Raw genomic sequence first — 16139 nt, 5'->3', positions numbered from 1 at the left:
ACAACCCGTTTCTGATTACAGTGGAGGCTATATCATTCCACCCCCCTTCTGCCCTTTCTCAGTTGCAACAGAGCAGAGTGGTGTCCTCCACATTGTAACTATGTCATTAGCTACAGCCGTGTATATTCTGAACATTATTTGAAACACTGTATTGTAGCATTTAAACATGTTCTTTCCCATCGGAAAACCATATTGTTAGTAGCCACCTAAATACAGTTCTTCATATCATATATTCCATAATAATGCCTTACAGAAAGGCATTGTACATGGGATTCTTAACCTGTTATCTTTAAAGAATGTAAAAGTAATACATTATTCTAGATAAATTAAGTTCCAGTCATTGTTACAATACTCAAAACTACTTTTAATTACCAAAGGTCCACTAGGAGAAGTGCAAGACTTTCCTTTTATTTTAGATGTCAGATAATTTTCTAGAAAAAAAAAAATTGCATTCTGCTCCAAAACTTACATGATTCATACTGACTTTTTGAGCTCTGGATCAAGACTTCAGCTGGAAAAGTATCAAGAGCCTGCTTTATATGAGTTTTGAACCATTAGATTTATATACATGGGATATAAAGTAATGTAGAATTTGATGCTGGCATTCTATACCTGACCATATTTGTAATTAGGTTGTTAAGTTTCAACCATTTTATGTGTCCTGTCTGGTGTTCAGGTGTTCAGTTCTATTTTTATATTTAATTTACTTTAATCTGATTTTCATAATCAAATATAATTTCTTATTTTTGCAATCAACTTTCTGAAATGTAGAACACAAAAAATAAAACAGTACATGCTTAATTTCTCCCAGAGTCACTTTTTTTTTTGAAAGTAAATGTAAAGTTTATAAGAAAAAAAAAAAGAAAGAAAACAAAGAAAGAAACCCAACAAAACAGACAAACAAAAACCCAAACAAACCCTACCTGAAATTCAACTAAAATCCATCTGGTGGAGTTGTGCTATAAGTTAGAAGCCTTCTGTGTTTCTTAAGACTATTCTTGTTGGCATTATCTACCTTTGTTCTCATACTGCTCTTGGCAAGAAGGGAAACCAGATTTGTTTACTTTATGGGTTTTCTCTACTCAATCCATACTAAAATATTTTTTAACTGGTTTTGAAACTCCATATTTAAAGCTACAGTTAGAAAGAACACTCAAGCACAGAGGCAAGAACCTTACCAAGACTGACTTTCAGGGTTTTGTTCGAACACACATTCTTGTTTCAATTTGCAATCCCTTAAGTTGGTTCAAAGCTTCAGTTTCAAACAAAATAAAAGACTGTTTATTCCTAGTGGAAGCAGCTTTTACTGCATCAGGACTGAGGAACTCCAAAACTCTTACGAAGTTTTCAAATGGATTTCCTCTTTAAGTAAAGTACATAGGACTTGGCCACTTATTGCAGAAATGCAGACCTGCAAGATGCATGGGAAAATAAGACTTTATTGAGTTCTGTACTGCAGCTTACAGATGGATGAAGACCACGTATTTGGCCATTCCATCAACAGTATTTCCATACTGTAAGGCTCAGCCCTCAGGCTAGATGACTGTTATACAGTTTGTGGCCCTCAGGCTTGATTTGGCCAATCTTACTTCCATCCAGACATTTCCATTCACAGAGTCACTGCATGCCATTCTGGAGAGGTGGGCTGGTGAGTGAAGTTGCCAATGGAGGAGAGAAGGCTCCTTTTCAGAAAAGTTACACTTCTCATCCTTCCTGCATCTGTGGTGGGCTGTAGGACCAGCACACCTACCGCAGAGACTGGCAAACAGGCAGACACTGCCTTTTGGGAAAGTGTCTCCCAGACCCAAGTTGTTAATACTGAAAATGAAGAAGGAACAGAAAACATAATTCTGTTTTTTATCAAGCCCCTTTTGTTCACTTTCCACAGACATTCATGCAGTTGAAATTACATTTTCATGAATATTTACCAAAAGCCAGTTTTAAAATCTCATAAACCAGTATTTGCAGGAAATGAATCTCAAATTTGCTCTGGAGCAGCTTGTTTTTATGAACAGGCAGAAATGGAAGTAACATAATTTTACTTACCAATAAAATCAGGGTATTTTTAGTCTTCACGAGGAGACTGCATTACTTATCAGTTGTGGATTATTTCTCCATTTTGTCATACAACAACAACCTTGTTTTCTCTCTTCCTCCACCAATTTTAGCAGCAGATACCTATATGGAATGAAAGTGACCAATCAGTAAGTTGTGAAGCATATTGTATTTTTTGTCATGTCAGATCCCGTTTAACATGGTCTGGAGTGTTAAAGCTATTTAAATGCAAGTCAACCCCTGAACAGCATTTGCTTGATAGGAGAGAGCAGGTTAAAGTCTGCTGGAAAGAGAGGTTGCATGTTCAAGGAAGACAGTGGTGAAAGCACATCAGTTATCCAAGGAGCTTACTTGACCCTCGTGGTTAGGGAGCAGAAGCTCATGCTCCATGTCATAGAATACTCCAGCTTTTCAGCTTGTCACTCAGTAAAAACCCTGAGATCAAAGTTGTATTACATCAAAACTGTCTTTTGCACTTCACAGAACTCCAGGGCTACATTGTCATGTTCAATAATTTTTTAGCATTATTCATAAATAAGGATTTCTTTGCTTAGCCAGAGCTCCTTGTTTGATTAAAAGCCTTGGGGTCAACCTTGGGCTCAGCTAAGCACACGTAGAAACTGCACAGAGGAGCACGTGTTGAAGCATCGGAGCTTAACTGACAAAAAAAGATATTGCTGACCTTGAGGAGTGGTGGGTGTAAAGACTAGGTAATTAATTTGTGCTCACAAACATCTTGAAGAAAAGACACTTGTTTATTGGCCCTGCTTCACCCAAGATTTTGTGGGACGAGGTGTTGCAGATTTCATTACCAAGTTTCAGGCAGCTGTATAATCTGCAGCCTACACATCTGAAGGTAAAGCAGGCTGACACCTACAAAGAAAAGCACTTTTCAGTAATAAATGGAAGGGATTACCTTCAGTGCCTCCATGAATACAGCTGCAGGATAGTGTTTTATTTGTTCACTTTGTAGGGATAAAAAAAATTAACTTGTCATAAACCATTCAGATTTAAGACAGGCTTTATCCCCTTTGTTGGAGGGAAAGATTAGCACTTATTAGAGCCTAATCTTAATCATATCCATTTATAAATAGGGCTTCAAATTGTCTAAAATATTTAAACATGATGAAATGGAAAGACTTAAGGCAGCTGAAGTCTTAAAAGCAAAAAAAAGTCAAAAACCTGGAGATTTATCTACAAAGATTAAAGAAGCTTTCATGGCAAAGTCCTAAGAAAATAAAAGACGATAAAAGATCAGAAGGAAACCAACAGCTTTTGCTAGTATCTGTACAGGGGAAATTAAGTTATAGATGTACTAAAATGACTTAAGAAATCATAAGCACTTAGCCACCGAGTTGCTGTTTCCTAGTTAAAGACAACAACCATTTTTCTTCGTCTAATCATTCACGTTTTGGGGTGTTTACATAGTCCTCACTTTTCATATAAAGGAGTGTTAAAGCATTCAGGTGTATTCAAGTATTAAAAATAGATATGTTACTTTTACCCAAACTGCATGAAAGAGAAAACGCAACTTATTTCTCATATGCAGATATGGTGAAGAAGGAAGAGAGTTACTCGCAGAACACAGAGTAAGGCCAGGTGGCAAGTATTGCCTTGAAGACGTTACACATTTTAGCCCTCTGAAATTTGCACCTTTGTCCAGGATCATGCTGCCCTTTTGCTTGAAAGCTTCACCATCATTAGTGAAAATGGTCTCTTATGCTGTCCTGGGTTCAGCAGTAGCAGTCATTTTTCTCCTTCTTAGTAGCTGGTGCAGCACTGTGTTTTTGACTTTCGTCCTGGGAACAGCGCTGATAACACCGATGTTTTTAGTCACTGCTCAAATGTTTAGCCTGGCCAAGGACTTTGTGAGCCTCATGCTCTGCCAGGGAGGAGGGAAAGCCGGGAGGAAACAGAGACAGGACACCTGACCCAAGCTACCCAAAGAGGTATTCCATACCACAGCACGTCATGCCCAGGATTTAAACTGAGAGTTACCCGGAAGGGCTAGTTCACTACTTGGTTGGGCTAGGTATTAGTCGGTGAGTGGTATTGTATTCTCTTCCCTTGCTATTTCCCTTATCATTATTATTATTTGTGGTAGCAGTAGTGATTTGTGTTATACCTTAGTTACTAAACTGTTCTTATCTCAACCCATGGGAGTTACATTCTTTCAATTCTTCTTCCCATCCCACCGGGAGCAGGGGGAAGAAAGGGGGGGGGGGGGGAGGGGGGGTAGCACGGGGGAGTAGACTGCATGGTTCTGATTTATGTCCTGGGCTTAAACCACAACATATGCCCAAACCTCTGAGGAGCATAGGTACAAAAGGCCTTTTCTTGAAGGCTTTTCAGTAGAAAAGCACAGAATGATTTGAGTTAGAAGAGACTTTAAAGATCACATAGTTCCAACCCCCTTGGCATGGGCAGAGACACTTTCCACTAGACTAGGCTGCTCAAAGCCCCGTCCAACCTGGCCTTGAATACTGCCAGATATGGGGCAGCCACAGCTTCTCTGGACAGCCTGTTCCAGTGCCTCACCACCCTCACAGTAAACAACTTCCTCCTTATACCTAATCTAAATCTCCTCTCTTCGGGTGTGAAGAGCAGGATGGATATATAAGCACGGTGATATCCACTGTTGAGAGGTTTTACTATAATATTTATTACCAAAAATGTCTTTTTCCAGATGTGTGCATCATGAGATATATCCATCAAGCCTGAAGATTACTGTGTCAGTTCTGCTTTCAAAGAGATAACCATTTTTTGTCTGGGTAGACAGGGGAATTGGCAGTTGGGTTTTTATGGAAAGGTAGGCTGAATTTGGCTTGCTCCTTCTCCTCACCAGTTACTGATCTATGATGGCACATTTTTAAACGCCCAAGGTTATACAGATGTGCTCCTGAACTCACCTTGCATCCATTCCTTTCTTCCTCAGATTTGCAGCACTACTTGTCTTACATGAAAGTCCAAAGTCTCTCAATGCTGCTTTTCATATACCCATTTTTAAGACTGTTTCTGCCTTTCCATGACTTGCCCTTAATATAGGTCCCATATAGGTCTTAGCTGGTTTAGGGCAGCATTTACCTAAACTTAACTGAGCAGTTCCAGTGTTTGAAGTGGTTAATAACTTTTTGCTTTGAATTTCACAACTGCAGCATTTTAGTTTCTTTCTATTCTGGAATAAAAAAAAAAAACACCAAACCCACAAAAACACAACCAAAAAAAAAACAAACCACAAAAACCCCAAACCAAAACACCAAAAACCAGGAATCAGGAGATAGTGACATCTAAGATTATTTTTTATTACAATGATATACATGATCTTCCTAAAAGGACTGAAACTAAAAAATCTTCAACTGAACTTTATATATTGAGATTCACTTGATATGGTTAGTGAGTGCACCTCAGTTTTGCAATTCATATCTGTAATAGCTTTGGAGACTTTCTTTAAGGCTTATCAAGGTATTTTTATGTCATCATCAATATTTTAATCAAAAATTGGATATGAGGAACAGGCAGCTTATGCATGAACAACAATTAGCTTTAGCATCAATACCAAATTATTTCCCATAACCCTAGTAGAAATAGTTCAACAATTTCACATATATAAAAAAGTGAGAGAATATGATGCACACACACAAAAAAAATGCAGATCACAGTCATGTTTTATAGCCAGAATGCCAACATATCATCTTTTAAAGAACTATCACTTCAATTGCTTACAAATATGAGGAAATACAGCTTATTCAGCATGTCTGTAGGGGACAGAAAGAGATGCTTCTCTACAGAAGAAGGTTTGAATATAATCATTAAAATAATTCTGTCTAGCAAAAGTTTGCAATTTTGCTTTTGCTAGCTTTGCAAGACTGCAGTCTTGCCAACTGTTGCTACATTTTTACTGTTCATTTGTTCCAGCTCCTGTATATTTAGTAGACTATGTGCAAAACGTCGTAAGAATGGCTTGGTCTGCTTGTATCAAAATCCTTTCATTGCTAAACCACTGCAACAGCACACTGAAATAAATAAAAACAAAAGCTCAGATGCTGTTTTTCTCAGCTTACATGGATATCAGTTCTTAGAAGCATGGGTCATATTGCTATCATTTCTAAGTTGCTGAATACCTTTTAATAAGCTGTACAGAAAGCACTGTTATCACCAGACAAACGTTACTGGAGTCACATTGAAATCAGTGCTAGGTGGGTCAGAAAAGCTGACTGAGCAAAACCCATTGTGTATTGTCAAGGCCTTTGTTATGCTAAAATAAGAACTCACCTGATTCCTGTGTTCAAGTTGCTGGGAAACTTTCCATGATAAAAGATCTTTGCAGCTTTTCCAGTTCAGTAATCAATTCTTGAATTGTTTTCAGCAGGCCTTCAGAATTCAAAAGGTCTAGAGAAATTACTTGTATTAGTTCTGTACAAGTTTTCAAGATGTAAACTTTCAAAATATTTCTCTCCTCCAACAATTTCATAACAGATATGCTTAGCTCCCTTTAGGCACACAGCTCCTAGGGTGGTATTTGTGTCTCTGGATAAGCTATCTAAATGCAGCACACAATGGATGGGAGAAGAAAGCATCTCAGGAAGGTGACCTAAAGCAGTGATTGTGCAAATTCTTTCAGTCTATGCAAGAATTTCTTGTTTTGGTTTTAAGAACTACAACTGTGAATATATCTGCCTCTAAAATACTCAGCTCCTTATCCCTCAAAAAAAAAAAAAGGGGGGGGGGGAGATTCTGATCATCTCAAAGAAGCCTCTAATAAATATTTTTGACCTCCCGGCAGACCCTCCTTTCCATAATGAGCAACTTAGAAACATCCTTGGCTCTCCTATTAGCAAGCAGGTTTTCCCAGTCTCCTTCAGGCTTTGTTCCTGTGCTTTGTTCTGAACTGTCATTGTTGGCCTTTTTTTAAATTATCACCATTATTTTTTTTTCCTAATTGTGCCTGCTTTGATAACAAAGAAGAGATAAAGCCTTCAAAACTTCAGAAAGAGATGTTTTATAATCCCAGTTATGTTAGGCAGCTGTGACCAGCAAGCTGTTCAGACCAGGACACCTTTGAGCAGAAACTGAACTTTGGGAACATTAGTATCAATATCAGTGATCTATTTTCCCTGATTTTACATTATGATTCTGGACTTAGGTATCTCAGTTCTGCCTGAATACTGGTAAAGATGCCAAAGGTCTTTACTAGATAGATTTTCTGTTGTGCTTTTCAGATAAATCTATTTACAAAGTGCTATAATTAAACATAATCATTGTAAACACTGGTACCCTACAAATGAGCCCTCTCTCCAAGTAAAATTCTACTAAAGCCTACAAAAAAGTACTTGCTATCTCATAACTACATAATGGTGTGGCTGCTACAGTACAGGGGGTGGCTGCTGTCTACATCTCTGTTAAAATTCCAGCCTTGGTCATGGCTCCACCAGAATTTGAGATGAAGCAATTAGCATATGTTAGGTATTTCACTACAAACAAAGATGTCTTTATAGTGTAAATTTTGTAGTCTAGTTATTGGATCATTACTGAGGAACAATCAAAAAAAAAAGTCAGAATATTTATCAGGAAATTGCTGACAATACCACAAATAAAGAAGAAAAAGATTCAAGTTGTGTGTCTAAAAAAAATTCAACAAATAAACAAGCAAACAAAAACCAGCTGTTGCATTAAGAACAAAAGAATTAAAAAAGGGGGAAAAGGAAAGTTTCACTGTAGAAGAGCTTCACTGGAGACCCTTTTTGTCCCAAAAAGCAATAGAAATTAATCATCTCTGCTGGCATGCCAGAGTTAGTTACAAACTAAAACTTTAGTCCTGCAAGTAAATACAAGTGAAGATCTTGCTTTTAGAAAACTCCTATAAAAATCATTCTAGCAGAGGAATAAGAACAGGCATTTTCTTCCAATTCCAGCAAGATGAGAAAGGAAAGAATTAGATATTAAGTCACAGTGTGCATGAATTAATCAATATGGAATTTGAATATATCTCCATGATAGTTGAATTAAGAGGAACAGAAAATTATTGCATGAGCAAAGAATAGGCTGCTAGAGAAAAAGACTTTTTACTCTTAGTAAAATACTTTGTTAAATCACAGGTTAATGACAAATGAAAATTATAGGGAGAAAAACCTGCATCAGTCTTTATATGGGCACTATGTAACATACATTTTCTTTAAGGACCTAGCACAAATAAGCAGCAATAGTAACTGACTTGAAACAGTGAGTGATTTTAACTTCTTCCACTCAAGACTTGGCATTTCATTATAAAACTTATGCACAGGGCATATTGTAACTATATTTGCAACTATATTATGTTTAAACTATAGTTATTACTTCCCCTGCAAGCATTTGTCAAACAGAAGAGTTGAAATACCCCATTAAAGTAAGAATGGATATGCTCATGAACAGCAGTTAGCAACTGAAAATGACCTAGTAACAAATTAAATTTTGATACTAGCAAACTTCATCATTAAAAAAAAAGGGAAGTTATCCTCAACTCCTTCTTAGCATCCTTGTTAAACGTAGTAAATCACATTTTCTGCAGTAGAACAAGTTGACAAGCAGCTTAAGGACCAGAAAACTAGAGCAGAAGTTTAAGGCAAAATTAATATTCCCAAGGTGTAATACAGAAGTGGTGACAGCTGTCAGGGCCCAGCAGCCCAGAGTTTACTGATGTTCCACAGTCCAGGACTCTTCCCAATTCTTTGCTCCCATACCACAATATTTGGAAGTGGCAGTGTTTAAGACCAGGTTGGACAAGGCCTTGGGTGATATGAATTAGCGTGAGGTGTCCCTGCCCATGGCAGGGGGGTTGGAACTAGATGATCTTAAGGTCCTTTCCAACCCTAACTATTCTATGATTCTATGATTCTATGAAGTCAAGCGAGCAAGGTTCTCAGTATGCACAGAGCAGGGGTTCTTGTCTTCCCTGGGGTGGATGGCAATGAGTCCAGGATTGAGGACCTGGACCTTCTGCTTAGCAAAACCAATGGAAAAATTCCATTAAATTATGAAAAGCAAGATGAGAGCTTGATACCATTAATAGCATTGATATCATCCTAATAATTCTTTATGTTAAGCCTTCAGTGTTTACATCATGAAAAAAAAACAAAACCCAAAACACCAAAACCCAAAAGATAATGGAAAGAAGTCCAATACCAAAGATATGTTACTGAAGTGAAGACTTACTTCTACCACTTCCTCCTGAATTTCAGTAATTCAATATCAAATCAGATGAACTCTAATACTTTTTTCTACTAAGATGGACTTTTTTGTGGCTGTGGCAAAATCTGATGTCATGGTTTTAAGACAAATGTCTAGAATAAAGGCAAAAAGTTTTGTCTAGTAATTGACAATTAAGGCAATAACTAATACTTGATATATGTGGAGAACCCCATTTATATTAAAATACCAGTTCTGGGAAAAATGCTGTGTTGATACCTCAGTGACAGAGAGCTCTTTCTTAGTAAGACTGCTCATGAGCAGCACCTGTGCTGACACTGTTTCACTCTCCTGGGCAGTGGAACTCACCGGAACAACCCTAACCTGACCAAAGTCTTCACTCAGAAGCAGGTATTTTTTATTGTTTGTCCAGAAGAATTATAACAAAATTTGCCAACATTTCGTATGACAAAATTGCAACGGTATCAGGCATTATCTTTTAAATAACAACAAAATCTAAAAGCAGGTACCATATGAAGTCTTTCCTCAGAAGCCTGTCATACCTGTCAGAAATAAAAAATATCTTTGCTTGCATGAGAAGTATTGATAGGTGTGAAAATAGTTTGTGTTCACAGTAAGAAGTTGTGATACATGGCAGTGTATCATTTTGCAGTAGACTATTATTTTTCTATTAGGAGAAAACTACCCCTCAGAGTCTAAAACCTTTTATAGTAAAAGAAAACTTCCCTGCTAAATGTCAAATTTCAGATTGCAGTAATGGCAAGGTGCATCATTAGGAATAATTTACAAGACAGAGACATTTTCCTTGGTGAGTTCCCAATATCACAACTCCTTAAGCTTTAGAAAACACCATTCAGTGTAATAGTATTAAGAAATGCTTTTGACGGCTGAAAATCTGAAGATCACCAGTGTTTTCAGAGCAGCTTAGCAGCTTTCCTGTCCTTTACAGATTAGCCGTTCATGTGAACAGGCCACGGTGCTGCTGATTTCCAGTTCCACCAAGCAAAGTCTTGATCTGTCATAGAGTATAAATTCATTGTAAACCAAACATTCAGGACATAGGGGAAAGCGGAGGATACTGGCAAAAAATGATTCCACAAAAGCTGTCGAGAATTTACCATCTGTTTTGTTTTCTATCCAGGTACTTCTGGGCTCTGAACAAGCTTTTGTGCCTTGGAAATTCAACAGTTTTAAAGCCATCTGAAAAAAATTCCTCGTTGCTATGGCAATACCATTCTTTCACAACAAATCCTTCCTGAAGGTGAGGACATTGGCAAGATTAAATGTAAATCTTTTTTATTTTTTGACGGTGTGACAGACAAAAGTGGCCAGAGCAGAAGGAGAATTCCTCACCCCCAAAATACACATTACTAGTATGATCTTCATTCAAACAACATAAAGCAGCTGCATGATAGTGTTGTTAGCTATCCACAAAACGCATCCATAATCCCCTGAAACTCACAGTGCAGTACCACTGATGCTGCTTTGTGAATGAATTTCAATGTCCTGAATGTTGCCTTCAATGCGTGGAGGTCTGTTTTAATGAAACAGAAAGTTGAGAGAGATCAATACTGATCTCCCCTTCCAAACAGCCCATTAGTGCAATCTTTGTAAAGGCAATAGGTAAGGAAATAAGATGTCTGTTAAAACTGGCAACATCCTTGGCAGGTTCACATAAAAGAGGATGCCTTGCCATTTTCTGGCAAACCCCAGCAGGAGGAAGATACAGGCTCACTCTCCCCCCTGCCTTTTCTTTTTTTTTTTTTTTTTTTTGCATGCACTCTCTGCCTGCATACCAGCACACCTCCAGCTAAAAGTACCCCAGGTCTGGGCCTCAAGATGAGCAGTACAACAAAAAGACAGACATGGTAACACTTCAGAACCCTCCTATAAATACAATCAAACGGCTACCAACGCCGCTGTCGACCCTGGTTGTGTAGAGTGGAAAATAAAATGAAGCCACCCCTTCGGCATTAAGAGCTAATCTATCCTTCTGCAACTCAGACATCTGCAGTGATTTACGACCAAATTCATTCCACCCCTAAAATGCACTTAACATCACAAACAGGCTCAGGGGCTACTCAAAAAAAAATTAAAACACAGTTCAGCATAAGCATGGCAAATCTGTCTGTTAACCTTATGACTTTCTTCAAAAGGCAATACTGAATAAAATTAATTTCAAAACATGAAAGAAAGCAATTTAAACATAGCGTACCAATGAGATCTTTTGGCTCTAATAAATTGATGTCAGGAGCTGCAAATTCAATGTGTTTGACTGATCGCTTTTCAGCATGGGTAGCATCTTAGAGAGACAGGTGATTTTTTAAGTCACTTGTGTGCTTTAGCTGTCATTATTGAGCGTACTCGTATTTTGAAATCTTCAACTTACTGGCTACGTGTTTTGTTCTAATTTTTATTTTTGAAACCTGAATCAACTGCAGTTCCAAAGCATCTCTACTGATGTCACTAGCATTACAGCTAAACTGCTTTATGCCAGTCAATCATTAGTTCAGTTTATTACAGCCCGTTTTTTCCTCTCTTAAGTTCCATACTCATCTTACTCTCTTTGTCATTTTTACAGCCTTTGCAGGATATCAAATTCATTTAGGGTTGCAGCCACCTACTGTCACTGCTCTGCTCATACCATGTTATATCACAAGGCAGTCTGAAAAGAGACTTTCCCATCAGTGACTGACTGCAGGAGTCAAAGAGGTGGTGTTCAATGCACCTTGTCTGTTTAAGTATTTCTAATGGTGGGGAAACATTGTGATAGCTAGTAATCACCTGTCTGAATGAATAGGCCTGCATCATAGAATTTTGTTTGTGAATACATGATAAAAGACAGGTTATTCCTTGGTAATTTAATTGGCTTTAGAGTGTAAGAAGGCTCTGGTAGGAAACAGTGGTTAAAAGCAGCATTAAACATACTGCAGACTTTTTATTCTAAGTGCAAATCAGTGACTGTACTTGTTAAGATTGTATTAGAATGATAAAAAGTAATTAGAATAGACTTACTGCATTTCTATGTTTTGAGATGCAAATACTCTTGCTTTAAAAAACATTAATTCATATTTTCCATGCAGGTTGCACACATTTTAAAAGTATTATCAAAAAATGTAGAATTGCCATTTGAAGTTTTGTTGTTGTTTTTTTTTTTCAAATCGTTCACTGTCTGTCTTACTTTTCTGAAACAAGCCATTTGAAAATACTCATTCTCTCATCTGAGAAGAGAGTGGAACTACATCCCCTTTCAGGCACAGGACCATAATTTGACTCCAGAAATCTCTTGTGATAGTAACAAATGTTTCATTCCCCCAGCAGTTTTAGCAGGGAGCCTGTGGCCAAAGTTTGTACACTGGACGTCAGGTCATAACTGCACATGTATGGCCACAAACCTTTCATAGGTACCAAGTCCTTTGGCCAAGATGTTGTGGGAACCTACAGCTTCGCTGCACAAGCTGGAGCTGAAGAAATGCAGCATAGCAGTCAAACACTACAGTCTCCAGCTGTCACCTGCCCCATCCCATCATCAGCAAGACTGTAGCTGAAGGACTGCCTGCAGAACACCAAACACACACTATGCATCCGAAAGTCACATCCTAGAATCCTAGAATGGTTTTGGTTGAAAGGGAAGACTACCTAGTTCCAACCCTCCTGCCACAGACAGGTACACCTTCCACTAGACCAGGTTGCTCAAAGCAGCTTGGCTTCCAAGTACTATGCTTATCTGAGAAAATTAAACAGCTCTGATTTACTTAAGTTTTATTGCTCAGTGTCTTCAGCACATATATAAGGAACTTTTAACTATCTTTTGGGAGCTCTCTCTCTGACCTGTTCTAGGTCACTTTCTGCACATCAGCTTTCTAAAGTAAACCTCTGTATTGGAACAGATGTCAGATCTAATCATACAAAAATACCTGTAAATGAAAGATAACATTTGTATTTGTGGTTCTTAGGCGTATCGTTTGGCTTAAGGTAACATATTCCTTGAAATGTCCCACTGACAGACACAATGAAAGTTGTTTCACAACTGAGAGTTTCTACCCTCTTGAGAAACAAGTTTGATGATTGATTTGTTTCCCTGATTAGGGCAGCAAATGCTATACACACAACTGTTGTATCACTCTGTCGTGGTTTAAACCCAGTCAGGTAACTCGTTCACTCACTCCTCCCCTCTTCTTTCCCTCCCCCTACTCCCAGAGGGACAGAGAGGAGAGTCAAAAAGAATGCAACTCCTCCGGGTTGAGATAAGAACAGTTTAGTAACTAAGGTATAACACAAATCACTACTGCTACCACCAATGATAATAACAATGATAAAGGAAATAACAAGGGAAGAGAATACAACACCTCACCACCAACCGACTGATAACTCGCCCCCCCCCAGCCCGACCAAGCACTGACCCATACCTCCTCCAACCCTGCCGTCTCCCAGCCCTTCTGGGTAACTCCCAGTTACATCCTGGGCATGACGTGCTGTGGTATGGAATACCTCTTTGGCTAGCTTGGGTCAGGTGTCCTTTCTCTGCTTCCTCCCAGCTTCCCCTCCTCCCTGGCAGAGCATGAGGCTCACAAAGTCCTTGGCCAAACCAAAACATCATTGTTATCAGCTCTGTTCCCGAGCTGAAAGTCAAAACACAGCACTGCACCAGCTACCAAGAAGGAGAAAAATGACTGCTACTGCTGAACCCAGGACACACTCTTACACACAGTACCGAGCATGTACATCATTTTCGTTACAGTAAAACAGTCTGTTGCAAGTAGTGAGTGGCTCTCACAGCAAATATAACCTGGATTTTCAAATGTATAGTGTCTTCATCCATAATTTGTAACTCAAGATGACTAAAGACATTGATATAAATCTGACTTTAAGTGACTTTTAAAGAATTAGAATTTTTTTCACTGAAGCTAGTAAGTCCAAGTCAAACTTTCCTTCAGAAATGCTAGTTTCAGATATTGACTTAGAAGGTGACTTAAAAAGGATCACCCACACCCTATTCCTCCACTTGGAGAAATGACACAGCATGTTTATTTTCTTGGAAATCTTATTTATCACTGGACAAGTGCTATACAAAGAAATAGGATATCTCTAATGTGTTAACCTGGAGTATAAACTTCAGTCACATTAGGGAGTGGAAAGCAGGGCTTTTGAAAGCATCTCACTTCAACTTGTTTGAGAATCCTGCGCCAAATCCATAATCCTGTTTATCACCTGCACTGTCCGAGAGGCACCCTCTGAACAAGAATAAAACCAATGAGACTCTTCCCATTTACTTTAATCGACTTTGGATCAGTGCCAATACATGTTAAGACAAATATATATTTAATTCAGTCAAAATTTCCAAAACAGCTTCTGTTGAGATCAATAGCAAACTCTCTGGTCTTCTGGGAAATGAGATGAGGCCTACTTTCACTGCTCTGCTGTACTGCTGAAAGCTTAAGCAAAAGTAACCTGGATTTAGGCAGCAGTAATACCAAACACTATTAAAAATATTTCTCTTTCTTCTGTTAATAGCTGTCATTACTTGCTGTTGCAACACTCTCCCATGTGAATAACCACCACTAATACATCAACTGTTTCCAAAAGTCCTTTAAAGGATTAACATGTATGACTACCTGGAACAGTATCACACCTCCCCACCGTTCAGTTTCAAAGTAGATTTGCCTTGAAAAATAAAGACTACAAGGATACAGCTAAGCTTTTGGTGAAAAGCAATTTGATTAATGCACCAAGGCCCACAAGGGGTGAGTGGCAGCTGCCCTCCTGAGCCAAGCAGCATTAGCTGCGCTGCCTGGTCTATCTTCAGTAAGAAGCTAATGGAGAGAACAGCATTTCAGTTTAATGGACTGATGAGACCTTAAGAAATACTCACTTCTATCTCAATTTATCTGAGTTTATTTACCTTACAGCCATTTCTGAAACAGAGTTCAGAGCTCTGTATTTGAAAGCCATGTATTGCACAGGGTTTCTGATAATCTTGCCCTTCGTGGCTCCATAAAGAGCTGCTTTGTCCCGTGTCCCTTTCCTTTCTTCCCATAGAAAAGAAATCAGAAGCAACTTCTGTCATCTTCCTTAGCCAGCACAGGGGCTGCAATTCAGCCCAGCCTTTATCTGGGGCACACTCTGCAAATGCAAAAAAAAAAATTCCTCAATCTGTAACTAGCTGAACAGGCATATGTGAACAAAACAACTTTAGCCTAAAAGCAATCCAGTCTAACCCAAAGAAATATTGTGACATTAAAAGTGCTAGAAATACATGATAGAATGTCTGGAAAGTTTTTTTTCTGGATAACTTTGAGATAAGGTTATTCTCACTTATGGGAGTCATCATGAGCACATTGCAAGTCAGTAATGAATTATTCAGTCTGTGTGTGCTTTATTCTATACCAAGAGCATTATTTGTGGCCACTTTATAAACATTCATGTCACTCTGTGTATTTGAAATTCAAGCTTGCTCAAGCTTTAAAGGAAGAGAACGCTGTAAATAATGTTTTAGAAACCTCTGAGATTGACCAAAAATGTTTTTCTGTAGATAAAGGTGACACTAGTTTAAAGTTCAATATATTTCCACCTCCTAGGACTAGAGGCAGGTCTTGTGGGAGGGCAGGAACCTTCTTTGTGCAAGAATATAGAGATTCAATTTCAAGCACTGAGGACAGAAATAATCAAACCTAAGTCACTGATACAAGCAAAGCTGCTGCCCATTTGCACCTCAGACATACACAGCTCTGATCTGGGGCAGACGTGCAACAATTTCCTTCCATTTCTGGGAGGTAAGAAAGGGCACTGCTACAGCAGAACAATTTTTAAAAATTGGCCTCTGCTTGAAACTCCTCAGGTTCGAAATTAAGTTTAACCAATATGAAGAAGTGTTTTGTGTGAACATCAGGCAGCCAAAAGGG

The sequence above is a fragment of the Pezoporus wallicus genome, unplaced genomic scaffold, assembly GCF_028554395.1.
Source record: "Pezoporus wallicus isolate ANWC-B61680 ecotype Strahan unplaced genomic scaffold, APGP_CSIRO_Pwel_v1 contig_6899, whole genome shotgun sequence".
NCBI lineage: Eukaryota > Metazoa > Chordata > Aves > Psittaciformes > Psittacidae > Pezoporus > Pezoporus wallicus.
The sequence above is the reverse complement of the archived record's forward strand: the minus strand, read 5'-3'. Positions refer to the sequence as shown.